The sequence below is a fragment of the Lepidochelys kempii genome, chromosome 8, assembly GCF_965140285.1.
Source record: "Lepidochelys kempii isolate rLepKem1 chromosome 8, rLepKem1.hap1, whole genome shotgun sequence".
In the NCBI taxonomy this organism is placed as follows: Eukaryota; Metazoa; Chordata; order Testudines; family Cheloniidae; genus Lepidochelys; species Lepidochelys kempii.
In genome coordinates this window covers 90958513-90974253 of record NC_136387.1, presented here as the reverse complement: position 1 = coordinate 90974253, position 15741 = coordinate 90958513, and the positions used below count along the sequence as shown (strand labels likewise).

The window sequence follows — 15741 nt, the reverse complement described above, 5'->3', positions numbered from 1 at the left end:
GAATACATTACATACATTTCAGTGTACACACTCTAGTCAATAGAGAACATCATAATGTAGAACTTGGGAGAAGCATATTGACCTTCTTGACTAAAGCAACTAAAGTAGAATAGTGGTGTTTTGGGTCTATTTTTTAGTATTTTATGATTCACAAATGTGTTTATTCACACACACCATTGGGGCCTGGAGATACTTGCAAGCGTTTCTCAAAAGCCTGGAAATTCCTATTTCTCCCCTTTAACTCTTCCTTCACCCTTCCTCCTGCCTTTGCAATACAGTTATGGATGTGTGGGGCTTAGACCTGGATTCCTTCTGAAACAGTCTGTTAAACAGCAGCACAGTTTAGAGCAACTCTGGACACTTTCTAAAATCCTATTGGGCATGAAGCATAAATGTTGACCACATGGATACATTACATTTCAAAATCTATCAGACTAATTAAGAAAGCAGTTTAAAAGAAAGTTTCTGAGTGATCAAGTGAAGCTAGACTGCACTCACTGCTCTTCACCCAGTGACTTAGTTTCATGGGCAGAAATGTGACAATTTCTATTACTGAAAATGGAAATATGTATCTCAAGTACAGGAAACTACTAAATAACTGACTTCAGGGCACTGGCCCACTGCAAGTCAAGTGCTGCAACTTGATTTTCTTTGTTGGTGTTAGGCAGTTGAGGAAATAGTTTGCAGCCAATTATTTAAGCATAAAATTAACAATGATTTCATTTTTAAATGAATGCAGCTAGTTATAAAACCTGTACTAACATGGTTGTAAATAGGAGTTATTCATAGGGACATAGATGTTCAAGATGGAGAGATACTGGATGACTTAGCCAGTATATCTATGTGCAAGTGCAGGATTATTGCCATATATAAAGGCAGAGATGTGGAACCTCTCCACTCCACCGATCAGCAGAAGGGTTGTGAACACTGAAACTATTTTGGAGCCTCATTGGCTGGGGATGGGCAAATAGGAGAAGCTGACCTCTCCACATCCCAGAGTCCTGGTTGGCTAGAGATCTGGCACCAGCCAGAAAGCCAGGGGGCCATGCCCCCCACTTTTTAACATAAGAAACATATGTGCTGTGGGAAAAACCATGATCGTACTGCTAATGGCCAAGATGCACTATGAGATCGGATCAGATGCATTCCTAGATATCCACGGCAATCTGGATGATCACATAATGAAAACTGCATTAAGTTTAAATTTTTTTGCTCAGCAGATATTGTATTACTTCTGTCTGCTACAGCCTGTTGATGGTGTTTACTAGGTTTTCTACAAATATTTTTTACTTTTTATAAAACATTAGAAAAAACATCATTTTATATGGTAGCTCTTAGATAGGGACACATTTACCTCCCTTCAAAGTTGTTTGTTGTTATTTATTTTGATAACACCTTTTTCCAAGGAGATTTAAAATTTAGGGTTACAATTGTTAAAACATGCATTACAAATAAACAAGGATGATTTGACACAGTGCAGTATTAATAGTGGAGTATACGCAATAAAATGATAAATGTAAGTGATGTACAATAAAATACAGACCCAATGTTTAGAACTAAAGTTGTTTTTTTGTTTGTTCATATTATAATATACCTTAAATATTATAATGTGGCTACATTTTGTATTCTGGTTATTTGTGTTACAGTTGTACTCTGCAGGATATTTAAGTAATATTTTAATTCCCCTGCCACTTTGGCCTTGGCCCCGCCCCACCCCCCACTTCTATAAATGTTCCGACACCCTTGGCTGGCAGGAAATACCACTCCTCCTTGCTGCTGCCAGTTCTCCACTGATTAGATTGCCAATTGAGAAGGGACCGTACAGGCTGCAGCAGGAAATGCATGCTGCCACTGCAAGGATACAGCAGGTTGAGACTTCTCCACTAAAGAATCAGCCACTGTCTGAAGGGAAGGAGGGGCCTTACCCTGGGACAAAGGAGCCAAGACTGGGGCAGTCAAGATTGTTTTTGATTGATGGAGCTTGAGTTCCTTGTAGGCATCTGGGATTTCTGTAACACATCCACTGACTGTTCTTAGCAATGTCAGTGGGATTCTAATAAAGCTGATGGGAGAAAGCTGTGCCTTGGACTGACGCCTGGGTGAATTCCTGCCTCCCAAAGGCAGGGAAGAGAGGCCCCAGCACAAAGGATTAGACTGAAATGGATGTTAAGGGAAAATGAGTTTCACACAGTCTAGGCCCAAACACCTGCTGACCTAACATATAATCCTTAAAAGGCACATGCTGAAGCCAAACCCCAGAATGAGGCTCCAAGAGAGCTCCAGTTAGTACTGGAACAAATTAATTAGGACGGTTGTGGAATCTCCATCAACAGAGGCTTTTAAGAGCAGGTTAGAAAAAACACCTGTTAGGGATAGTCTAACTAATACTCAGTCCTGGCTCAGTGCAGGGGATTGGACTAGGCGACCTATTGAGGTCCCTTCCAGCCCTACATTTCTATGATTTTTATGAAATATAGCCAATCTAGATTCTACCATTAAGAGTTTTTAAAACTATCAAAGACAACTTACATGGATAGTCTTTAGGCCCCATATATGTTGCAACCATAACTTCATCAGGGGCCCCCAAGTACACATGGTTGAAGTGTAGATGGGACCTAAGTGTCCCTACAACTAGTTTAAAACTCTGAAGCGTCCAGAGCTTTAGCCTGGTTATTCTAGAAAGGGCCTAATGCACTACAGCTCTTATCCAAATTATAATCAGAGTAAGGGAAAACTCTTGGTGTAACTAGCATTCCTGACTCTTTATAGTTGTAATGTAAACAGACCCTTCAATTTAATTCACTTTACGGGCCTCCAGTGTAAAGAGTGCATAATTGAGCAAACAAGCTTCTGTATTCTGGTCTAGACTCCAGCAATAAACAGGCATTGCTAAAACCTTATCAAGAGGGAATTAAAATAGCCCAGTTGTATGGTCATAAGGACAAATCTTCTTATAAGGTTGGCACAGGATTAAGAAGGGTGAAGCCTGGCCACATTGGACAATGGGAGACACTCAGGGACATAAGACTGGGAGGGACTGACTGGGACATCAAGTCTCCCCCCACCCCCCGCCGTTGCACACAACCCCATCATATAATCCCATTCATAACTTTATCAAACTCCATTTTAAAACTAGTTAGGTCGTTTGCCCCACTGCTATTGTTCCAGAACCTCATTCCTTCTAATTATGTACTATATCTGACCCAGGGCTTTCTATGGGAAAAGGCATGAGCAGCAGTAATAGCAACATCTTAACTAATCTGCTATTTTCAAATAAACCCTCTCCAAGAAGAGGAGATACGAGGAATACATCAATAACTTCTTCCAACCTTCGAGACTTTTGTTGTGAGGTGCTGGGCGCCTTCACATACCCAGGATGCAACATTATCCAAAAGTTACTCCAGTAAAAGGGCTGAACTTGTAGTGAGAAGATGAGTTGGGATTAGACTACTGCAGAGATGAGCGGGTTTGAGGTGAAACAAAGTGAGGGAATAGGATAAAGAGAGAGAATAGCAGAGAAAGAAGGAACAGGAAAATAGGGATGAGACAGGTGACAGAAAGAACCAAAAATATAACTGTAAGCTTTTCAGGTCTTTTCTCTGTCTTCCTAGGCATTTGTACAATGCTTAGCACAATAAAGCCATGATTCTGACTAGGGCTTTTGGGGGCTGCCATAATATAACCTATTTAATATTTAAAAGGAACCCGAACGAGAGGATAGGAAAGGGGAGAAAGACAAAGTAATACAGGAATGAAAAGGAGCAGAAGACACAGGAGGAGAAGAAAAGGGAAGACAGAAATGGTTTGCTATAGCAGCATCCCCTCCTGTCAGGCACTATTTCATAGGCAAGAATGACTTGAAATGTGATAAAAGAGGTAACGCTGTTGCATTATTTGGGGATAACAACAATGTTAATTTTCAGAGTAGCAGCCGTGTTAGTCTGTATCCGCAAAAAGAAAAGGAGTACTTGTGGTACCTTAGAGACTAACGAATTTATTTGAGGATAAGCTTTCGTGAGCTACAGCTCACATCCGATGAAGTGAGCTGTCGCTCACGAAAGCTTATGCTCAAATAAATTTGTTAGTCTCTAAGGTGCCACAAATACTCCTTTTCTTTTAACAATGCTGCAATATCTAGACCAAATACAGCAACTTTGAGGGACACTATAAAGCCTGACTGACCCTAGTTGTTTTTGCCAACAATACTTTTTTAAATGTCCATATATCTTTTTTAATTGCTCTGCTGATCTTGGGAGTGGGAGAAAACTATTAACTCACGACATCAAGGGCTAAAATGCTGGATGGGGGAAATCCAAATTTCTCTGCTGGGAGATTTAGCAACAACAAATTCAGGGAATGACCAATCTATTTTATGTATCTCAGAGTTATAGTTAGGTTCAACCTGTGTGTCTATATAATGAAGGTTCACACACTGAGTATATCTAAGAATATCGATGTATTTATGACACTGTGGCAATTCTACTACACTAAAGGCCTTCTGCACCCAAGTGTAGTGGGATGGAAGAGAAGTAACTCATCTATTCACTTAGGCATCTGTCCACTAGCCAGATACCTCTTTTAAAATAAGTGACTATATTTTGTTATCTTTATTTTCTGAACTTTTTAGAGAATTTTTACTTGGTTCTTATCACAGTAGGTGAGTGACATTCTGCCAGTATAATGATGAGTCATCAGGCTTGTTACCTGTGCTGTCTAGCTCTTCCACACCAGTATAAAAGATCTCTTTCACTACCTTCAAAGCACTTTGCAAACACCAGTTAGGAAAAATATTAAATAATAATAGATATTGTCTTTATTAGCCTATTCATTCAATTCTGTCAGCTATTACTGCTTGTTGTATTATTCTTACATAAAGTTCCTCAAAGAAAACACACTTTCCACTGAAAATATGTCCAGCATAACCCAAAGTGCAAATAATATAAATATTTCATTGCAAATTAAGAGAGCCATCTACTGGCAACTAGGTGAAACCTTTTAAATTCATTAAGGGCCAAATCTTGTCACCTAACTCATGCAAGTAGTTCCATTCAAGTCAATGGACTAAACATGAGCAAAGTAAACTGGATAATAAGGATCTTTTCATTTTTATGTTCTTATTACATCCCTCAGATCTATCTTGCTCCTTTTAAAGATAGGTAAATTAAGGCACAAGGAGGGTAAGTGATTCAGCAAGTCAGTGACAGAGCTGGGAACAGAACCTAGGCGTCCTGCCTCCCTGTCCCTTGCAGTAACTATTAGGCTCACGCAAGCACTGAAGATCAAGAAGTTTGGATGGTGAAGGGTGTTCTTTATCCCTCTCAACTTTCTCCATCAATACAATAAGTCAGGGACAGCTCATTAGTTTTGAATATCAAAGAAAATCATGCTAAGAAAGTTGTAGTGCAAAGCAAGCTTCTTTCTAAACCAATGGTTCCTAACCGGTGAGGCCCACAAGGGGATCATGATTCCTTTCTGGAGCAGGTACAGCGGTTCCAGTTCCATCTCATCTCAGTTGCCACTAAAGTGATGAAAAAACAGAGCGGAACTCTGAGCTTCTACCCTGCCTCTGTCTGTGGTCCCAAAGAGACTAGGAGAAGGTGGTGTTTACCAGGGCCAGCTCCAGGCACCAGCGAAGGAAGCAGGTGCCTGGGGCGGCTAATAGAAAGGGGCAGCACTCCGTCCGTCATCGGGGCGGCACGTCCGGGTCTTCGGCGGCGGGCCCTGCAGTCCCTCTCTTCCTCTTCGGCGGCAGCTCAACCAGGCTTGGGGGTTTTTTCGTATTTTTTTTTCTTCGCTGCTTGGGGCAGCAAAAAAGGTGGAGCCGGCCCTGCTGTTGATGCTGGAGCAGTGGGACTGGAGCAGCTCTCCTTTGGAGTGGCGGGGAGAAGATCTGAAACCAAAATTGCATTGGCCTCTTCTGCAGCCTATGTAAGGCAAGTGAAGCATAGAGCATCTCCCTTAACTTTTAATCTTGTTTTTGTCACAGGTTTACTATTGTTCTTGCGCGCTAATATAAAAAAGTAACATACACTTATATTATGTTTTCTATCAACAGATTTTAAATATTTACTTGCTGGTATTGCATAATTTAGCACTCCTGGAGCTGGGAAGTTGTTTGTATGGAAGTTCATGCTATTACAATGCTAAAAGTATAAACTTCCTCTATGACTTTTGTGTGAAGTTTGCTATATGCAAGATGTTTCCTCCAATCTCTCTTCTACAGAAATATAACTTGGTGCATTGGCTCTCAACCTTTCCAAACTACTGTACCCCTTTCAGGAGTCTGATTTGTCTTGCATAACCCCAACTATCATCTCACTTTAAAACTACTTGCTTACAAAATCAGACATAAAGATACAAAAGTGTCACAGCACGCTATTACTGACAAATTGCTTACTTTCTCATGTTTACCATATAAATTATAAAATAAATCAATTGGAATATAAATACTGTACTTACATTTCAGTGTATCATAAATAAAGCAGTATAAACAAGACATTGTCTGTATGAAATTTTAGTTTGTACTGATTTCACCTCTTGTAAACTATCCCTGGTTGAGAACCACTGACTTATAGTGTATGTGAAGCAAACTAATCCACGTATATTGTTATTTATGGTTGCCTGCTGTAATTATTTTGTAATCAAAGCCTTGTTTTGCATGATCTGACAGATGCACAAAGCAGAAAATAAATATTTTCATTCTCATAACCTGGATGCCCTAGGGATTAACAGTGTATATCTAGATGGCATGTTGTGTGTCCTATCAAATCAAGACATAGTTATTAGATTTCATTGTAGGGAGGTGCAGGCAACTAATGTCAGGCGAGGGAAGAGTCATTTTATTTGATACATCAAGCAACTCTTTGTTCTTATATTGGTAAATTCTGGCCACCCTAGCTGCTCTAAACTCCATATGCAAGACCATACACTAACAGACAAGTACCCTAATCTGTCTTTGTATCTGAAAATAAAAACAAAGATTCAACTTTAAAAATATATTTTCAAATTAGGTTATAAACCATGAAGGGCAGGGACCTTGTTTTCCTCTCTTTGTACAGTGCCTACCACAGTGGACCCCCCACTCCTGATTGGGCCTTTGACAGCTTAGTTCAAATAGCAAATAACAATAGATAAGACTACAATCCTATTTTGAATAAACATTTTATCATTTTTTCTGGCAGACAAGCACATGCAGCATAAATTACTTCCAGTCCTTCCTCTTCTCTTTCTTGAGCTAAAAAAGGACAATAGAGAATTGTATGCTGCAGGTGCAACAGTAAAATAGAAGCTTGCTCTTTTATAACATTTTTGATCAGTATCTCTCAAAGCTCTTTGCAAAGGAGGTTGCCACCATTACCCCCATTTTACCGATAGAGAAACTGAGGCAGAGAAAGGCAGTGACTTGTCCTACCAACCTGCAGTGGTAGTGGTAGGCGGGAATGGAACCCAGGACCTGTGTTTGCTCTCCACTAGGTGTATGGTACTTTCATGCTTCATGTGATGCAGCATTTCTCTTGTGTGATTGTAACAAATATGTATCTAGAGAGAACCTGGAGATCTTTTGCTCTAAAACAGCTCCAATAACATGAGACAAGTAAAATATCTATGGACTATATACTAGCACTGAGTCTCATTTCCCTACATAGGTCAGCTGATATGGTCATATGTTTGTAAGGAGATCTAAATTTCTACGATTCTATGAAATGTCAGAACTGGAAGGGACATCAATAAGTCATCTAGTCCAGTCCCCTGCACTGAAGCAGGACTAAGTGTTATCTAGAACATCCCAGACAGGTATTTGTCTAACTTGTCCTTAAAAACCTTCAATGACAGAGATTCCACAGCCTCCCTAGGTAATTTGTTCCAGTTCTAAACTACCCTTATAGTCACAAAGTTTTTCCTAATGTCAAACCCAGGGGTCGGCAACCTTTCAAAGATGAAGAGCCATTTTTTTTGTTTTTGTCTTTGACCAAAATATTTCAAGAGCCGCATCACACACAAAGTATTGGGGTGCAGGAGGGGCTTAGGGGTGTGGGCAGGAGTTTGGGTGCAGGAGGGAGCTCCAGGCTGGTGCAGAGCGTTGGGGTGCAAGGAGAGGGTGCAGGGTCTGTAAGGGAGTTTGGGTGCAGGAGGGGGTTCTGACCTGGCTCCTGCATGCCGTGGCCCCATGCCGCTCCTGGATGCTGCCTGCTGCTGGCACATCTCTGCATGCCCCTTGGAGGGAGGAGGGCAGCGGGTCTCCGTGTGCTGCCCACAAGCATTGCCCCCACAGCTCCCATTGGCCAGTTCCCAGAATTGAACACAATACTCTAGCTAAGGCCTTATCAGTGCAGAGGAGAGTGAAAGAATTACTTCTCATGCCTTGCTTACAATACTCTTGCTAATACATCCCAGAATGATGGTCACTTTTGGCAACAATATTATATTGTTGACTCATATTTACTTTGTGATACATTATAGCCCCCAGATCCTTATCTGAAGTACTCCTTCCTTGGCAGTCATTTCCCATTTTGAATTTGTGCAATTGATTTCTCCTTCCTAAGTGTAGTACTTTGCAATGTTGTTATTGAATTTCATCCTATTTATTTCAGACCATTTCTCCAGTTTGTGAAGATCATTGTGCATTCTAATCCTGCATGGTGTTTTCTCCAATCCACCGGGCTTGCAGTATTGTTCACAAACTTGATATTGTTCAAAAACTTGTTAAGTGTACTTTCTATGCCATTATCAATTAAGATATTATATAGAATCAGATACAGGATAGATCCCTGCTCTCTTGAGTATTCTTTTCCAACCAGTTGTGCACTCACCTTATAGTAGTTTTGTCTAGGCTCTATTTCTCTAGTTTATTTATGAGAAGATCACGTGAGACAGCATAAAAAGCCTCACTGAAGTCAAGATATATCACATCTACTGCTTCTCCCCATCCACAAGGCTTGTTACCTGTCACAGAAGGACATTAGATTTGTTTGACATGATTTGTCCTTGACAAATCCATATTGACCGTTACTTATCTTATTTTCCTCTAGGTGCTTACAAATTGACTGTTGATTATTTGCTCCATTATCTTTCTGGGTACTGACGGTAAGCTGACAGGTCTATAACTTCCTGGGTTGTCCTTATTCCCCTTTTTGTAGATAGGTACTATATTTGTCCTTTCCCAGTCCTCTGGGATCTCTCCCATCCTCCACGAGTTCTCAAAGATAATCACTTATGGATCAGAGATCTCTTCAGACAGTTCTTTAAGCATTCTAGGATGTATATCATGAGGCCCTGCCGACCGTAGGACATTTAACTCATCTAATTAATTCTTAATTTGTTCTTTTGCTATTTTACCCTCAGATTCTACCCCATTTACATTGATGTTCACTATGTTAGTTGTCCAATCACTGCTAACTTTTCTGGAGAAAACTGAAACAAAAAAGGCGTTTAACATTTTGGCCATTGCTGCATTTTCTGTTATTGTCTTTCCCTCCTCGTTGAGTAATCAGCCTACCTTGTTCTTCCTCTTGCTTCCAATGTATTCGTAAAATGTTTTCTTGCTACCCTTTAAGTCCCTAGATAGTTTAGTCTCCAGTTTTTGCCTTGGCCTTTCTAATTTTGTCCCTAAAGGCTTGTGGGTTTTTTAAAAATATATATTCATCCATTGTAATTCAACCTCATTTCCACTTTTTGTATGACACTTCCCTGAGTTTCAGGTCTCTGAAGATTTTCACTTCCTATCTTTTACCCAGAAGAAGGGAGTAGTGCAAAGAGAGGGCATGTAATGTATTCTTTATGCACCCAAACCTGCCCCTAGTGGAATGGGAACACAAGGAATGCAGGAATCTATTACTTATATAGTATCTTTAGAAGAATTGCCAATCCCATAAGTTCAAAAATCTTAAGTCAGATGCCCAAAAATCATGAGATTGGGCCAAAAATGGCAAACAATTTTTAAAATATTCTATTGTTTATTGTCCTGTTTTTCTATTTTTTGAACTTCCTCTGCACCCCTTCCCTCTCCCCTGCTCATGAGTTTTACAGTGTCACCACGTCTCCCAAACTTTATAGAGTAAGGTGATTTTTGGCCCCTGCTGCAGGAGCTCTTACTAGAGGACGCAGTTGAGATCAAATGACAAAGATTTGTGTGAAAATGCCATCTGATGGTGCAGAACTTCCAGCTTCTCCTCAAATGTTTACTAATTCTGTGTTCCACTGCCTAGCCCAGCAATTAATTCTGCCCCACCATTCATCTGCACCTTGCCCCTCAACACATCTCTACTCCTTCTGCAATTGTGAGGGCTTTTCACCCCTGCTTCCAGGATTGGGCTGGCAGCTGCAGCAGGGGCCTTTTCTCTCCCAGACTTGATGTTGCACTGGTGGAAAGGAAAAACAGACTGACCTATTTTTTGGAGGGGTAACAAAAAAAAAAAAAGAGAACTACCTTGAACTGATGGACATTTTCTGCTGCCTCCTCCCTGGCTGTGAAAATGTTATGGGCTGCTCCCTCTCCCGCACGCAACATCTCTTCTCTGGAGGAAAGGAGTACTTGTGGCACCTTAGAGACTAACCAATTTATTTGAGCATGAGCTTTCGTGAGCTACAGCTCACTTCATCGGATGCGATGAAGTGAGCTGTAGCTCACGAAAGCTCATGCTCAAATAAATTGGTTAGTCTCTAAGGTGCCACAAGTACTCCTTTTCTTTTTGCAAATACAGACTAACACGGCTGTTACTCTGAAACTTCTCTGGAGGGAATACTAGCTTCCCCTGCAGCAGTTCTGATTGGGAGGCAGTGGTGCTTAGTGGATAGGGCACTAGACTTGGACTCAGGAGCCTTACGGCCAAGTCCAGGCTTTGCCATGCACCTGCTAGGTAACCTTAGGCAAGCCATTTCACTGTCCAGTGCCTGGGTTTCCCCACGTATCAAATGGGGGGAAACGATACTTACCCTCCTGTGTAAAGAGCTTCGAGCGCTTTCTGATGAATATGCAAGAGCTAGGCACTATTACGATTGGCTGCTCCTCCCCAGGAGACAGGTACGTAGGGAAGGCAGCCAAGCAGAGGAGATATTCCCCCGGGCCAGTGCTGCAAATCAAGCTTCTGGAGTTATTGCTAGTCTGGCTCCAGCGACTAGTCTGGCTCCAGTTGCATTAGTGGCGATTACACCTGACACGTGCTGACGCTGCTCTGGTGCTTTTAACATGCAAATGAGCCGCCCCCGTCTCCAAAAGGGGCGGTGCCAGCGACGCGGAGCAAAAGTGTTGTAACCGCAGCCGAGCACGAGGCCGGGGGCGGGGAACACAGCTATCCCAGGGAACACGGCTCCCGGCATACCGCGCGCGCTGTTTCTCCCCGCCGGGAGCAGGGCATGCTGGGACTTGTAGTCGCTGGCGTGTCCAGCGCGGCTGACGGCGTCCCGTGACCGGCGGCCGGAAATGGAGGCCAGCAGGTTCCGGACTCTGGAGCGCGCTAACGGGTCCTGCTTCGCCTCCTGAGCCGTACGGCGGCCGCGAGGGGCCAGCCGGCGCGCGGTGGCGGGGTGAGCGGCTCCCTTTTCCCGCCCGCCCGCTGGGGCGGAGGGAGCGTCCGGGTCCTGCCCGCAGGCTGGAGGGGGCGAGCGTGGCTCCTGCGGGCCCCCATGGGGTCGGGGCAGCGGGAGGGGGCGGAGCGAGCGCCCCTCGGGGGACCGGGAGAGCCAGCGCTGGGGGAGCCTGACTGTCCCTGGCGGTGTCACCGGGAGGCTGGCTGGGCGCCCCGGGGTGCATGGCTCGGTGCCTTGGGGAGGGTGGCTTTGGTTCCCCCAGTGAGGTGGGCGAGGGATGTTTAGTGAGAGGCCTGTGTCTTCCTGTCTGCTTCAGTTTTGGCGCCTGGGGGGCAGGTTAAGATCTTAACAGGCTTTTCCATCCCGGGAGACCACCCTCCCCAAGGGAAGGGGCGCAAAGAGACTGCCCTGGGTGAGGCCGTGCTTGGTGGTGGTGTCATTATGCCAGCAGGAGGGCGCGGCATAGAGCGGCTACATGGGAAACCTGTCAGCGGCGCCGCTGTGCTGCTGTAAGGTCTGTAGTTTAGACGGAGCCTTGGTGCAGTACGCCCATTCTACAAGGGCTGCAAACTTTGGTGTTCTTTAAACAATTCTGTATAGTTGATGGCTTAGGCCTCACCAGAGAGAGCTGCTCACTTGCTGTTGATGAGTGAGCAAGCAAAGTTTTCAATACCTGCAAGAACAACGAGGAGTCCGATGGCACCTTAAAGACTAACAGATTTATTTGGGCATAAGCTTTTGTGGGTAAAAAAACACTTCTTCAGTTATGCCCAAAGAAACCTTAGTCTTTTAGGGGCTACCGGGAGACTTGTTTTTATGGATACAGACTAACATGGCTACCCCCTAATACTTAATACCTTCAAGGGTTTTTAAAAAATTAACAGTATGCGTACGTTGATATTTCATTATTGTACTATTCATCCATCTCTTCCCCTTCTCCACTCTTTATCGTTCAAAGCAAGCACCTGTAAACTTTGTTCATAAAGTGCACGTGTATCTATGATGCCTTCTAAGTACCTAGGCAGTTATATTTTGTAGTACAAAATAAAGTTGTGAATAGCTCTTTATGCTTAAGAGCATAAAAAATGCAGCGTGACACCCTTCATGCTTTCAACAGTCCGATACTAACATTCAAAAGCCTTCAGAGCAAACAAATCCCAGAAGAATCAGTATCTTTCTTCTCTCCAAGAAGTTACTAACAAGGGTAGTTTGCAGAACTGGCACTAATTTCTGCCAATTTAAGTACCAAAGAATAATCTGAAACAGTTCCTAAAGGTCTGCTTGTCAAAAGCTTTTATTCAGCATTAAATCCTGAATGGGTAAAATGTTCTATCTTTGTCTGAGAAAAAAACTTGTTCTCTTCACCTGCCCTTCAAGGATACTGTTTTGAAATACCCTTTACATTTATCAGAGTGTAATTTATTGACTGTCTGAATGTGTGGTTTTTGTTAGAAAAGTGACTATAAAAATGATATTTTGGCATTCCATATTTAGTCTCTGTCAGTGACTTCCATATGAATTTTGAACACTGTCATTACTGCAAGTGCAATCTCTTCTGAAAAACAAACTGGGTTCTTTTTTCTTCTCACATCACCAATAATAAAGATCCTGGAATCCAGAATTTCTCTAGCGATCTTACTGGTGATGCATAAAGCAGAGTAGATTAGAGCTTGCTCTTCTGTCGCTAAATTAGTTAGTTAATAAATTAGGCTGTTAGTAAAAAGTCAGCAAAAACTTTCCACAGTACCTAGGAGCCTGATAACACTCAGAGAATTTTGTGTGTATGGTGTCTTCTGGCACTTTGTACTGTAGGATTATATTAATAATGTTTCTTATTAGACAACTTCTCAAAATTATAATAAACCTTTCGTAGAGAACAGAAGCTCTAGGTTTTAGAGGGGGCTTGCAGCAAGCAGTGTCTGTTGGGTCTGATTCTCTTCTCATACTGATCTTTTATTGCTATAACTCCACTGATTTCAGTAGAGTTACTCCTGATTCCTATCAGCATGAGAATTGAATAGCCCAGTGTGTTTTCTCCCAAAGTGAAACATTTGACTCTTCGAACTTGGTATTCTTTTCAATACTATACTAAAGACAGGAGGATTTCTAGGAAAGAAATGTATGAGGGTAAAAAGAAAAGTGTACCAGTGTGGCTAGCATCTTTTAGGGGAAAACAAGATTTATGTTTCTCTTCAGAATACTTTTAGAATTTCTTTCAATCCCGAGGTTAAGCAGAGAGAGCTTTTATAACTATAGAGGCCATTGGTTGCCATAAATGACCGTCCTTGATTGATCCTATGAGAGCAATAACAGAATCACGAAGAAGCTAATCTCTAGCTCCCTCAGATAATCACAACTATTATCCCTGTTACCTGTCCACACAAAGTCTCTTCTTTTCTTTCCTTCTTAATTTTCCTCCAAAACACACACACACAATCTAAAGGACCCGATTAATAAAGGAAAGGATGTTGAGTTGTCACTCTTTATGAAGCTTTGTTTGCTGTGTTTCTGTTAGTAAAATAGTCGTTAATTTATTTTATTTCTTGGTTTATGTGACTGAACAAAAAGAAAACTAATACCAGAATTGCTCCTTTCTGTGGGGAAGAAAAAAACTTAGAAGAGGATGTTTGACAAGTTTCCACCCAAATCATTCCGTGGATGGGGACGAAGAGAATAACATGACAGTGTTTACACTCTTGTGCCATAGGCTGCATTTTCACTCCCAACTGTACAGAGCTCTGGAGACACAATGCCTTGTAACTTCTCACTGGTTCTGGGGAACTTGACATCTCTTCTCCATCCTTAACTCTGATGGAGTTATGTCAGTGATATGCTGCCAGGACTTTTCTTGGTGCTGGCTGCCAAGAGTTAAACGTGTCTTCCCCAAGGTGGAGGGAGTAAGGTAATACAGCCTCGTCCCATGCATTTCTGTTCCGATCCTGCCCCCAATGGAGAGCCTCTCGTGTGAAGGGGAGTTTTGGCTTTCGATTTCCAAACTTTTAAAGGAAAGAAAGTGTAATTAATGTCCGTGATGGAGTTGCCCACATCTCAAGCCATTTAATTATAATAGTAAGCCCTCTTGTTTGATAAAACGCTGAGTGAATTATTCTACTTGGCTACAAAGAGGGCAATGACTATAATGATCTACCTATAATGCCAAGATCCATTTTCGAGGCTAGAAAAGTTTGGTCTTGTAGCAGGGACTCTTAATTCGTTCAGCCTTTTGTTAAAACTTTTGGTCTACTTAACATGGGCAAGAAAATGCTCCTCAACCAAGTATTTTAACGTAAATGTATTTCTGGTGAAAGGTGCCAGCTTGACAACTATAGAAACTGAAGTCCTCTATTTATTGGTAAAGCATGTGCAATTTAGGCAGTTGTATTGTTCAAAGCAACCTTTCTTGTTAAGTGGCACTGATGGACAGACTACCAAGGGAGTTCTGTTCAGTTCTCTCAGACTTCTTCGGAGAAGAAAAAAACCAGGTGAGGGTAGTATGCCGCTTTTATGTATTATAAAGAAATGGGGCATTAGAAGCTGCAGCACAAACTGATTCAGCTTTCAAACATGTTAGTAAGTATGCACTGCATTTCGCATTGTTTGATTATTCCAGGAATCAGTTTCCCTTTCTTGACAACTTGTAAGTAGCTTTTTAAAACATTAAGTGAATTAGTTTGCAAGGTAATCGCTGCTCCCACTATTTTATGTATTCGGTCTAGTTATGTTGCTAAAATGATCACCTTCTAGCAACATAACTAGACCGAATACATAAAATATATGTACGAAAACCCTTTTTGTCTTTTGTACAAAACAAGATAAAAGTAGAAGGGAAACTGCAATTAGCCTGTACATGTAATTAGAGGTGATGTAAAGTACACTATAAAAGATCTCTAGAAAATATTGATAAAATAAATACTGTTGCAAAATAAATTTAATTTTATAATCTTCTATAACAAATTGTTTCTGTACAAAATAGTCTCAGTTCTCTTACACATAAAACCTGTTTTCAGTAACTATTTTCTTCCTTTTCCTCCACAAGCTCAACATCTTCCTCTTTGTCTTCCGTCCCACTTCTCTCCCCACTCCAGCACCACCTCCTCATCAAAACACACACGCACTCTGCATTGGAAAGGTCTGGTTTATATCTGAAACCAACACTGCAGTGTCCTTTTTTTAAAAGTTATTTTTATATTATTTTTATGTGCTCATAATCCTAGA

The 15741-nt window shown here is 41.8% G+C and overlaps 1 protein-coding gene across 5 annotated transcripts in view; it reads left to right on the top strand.

The window, feature by feature from the left end:
* The first annotated feature begins 11379 nt into the window (after positions 1–11379).
* The window catches only part of ATG4C (autophagy related 4C cysteine peptidase), a 68181-nt gene continuing 63819 nt past the window's right edge, over positions 11380–15741 (top strand). For 2 of the 5 annotated variants that reach the window (XR_012160458.2, XR_012160457.2), the window contains exon 1: positions 11381–11523. The gene's annotated coding sequence lies outside the window, so the exon portion shown is untranslated. Of the gene's footprint in view, positions 11524–11666; positions 12041–15741 lie in introns of those variants that run through there. The other 3 variants (XM_073357465.2, XM_073357463.2, XM_073357464.2) reach the window with 3 other exon arrangements.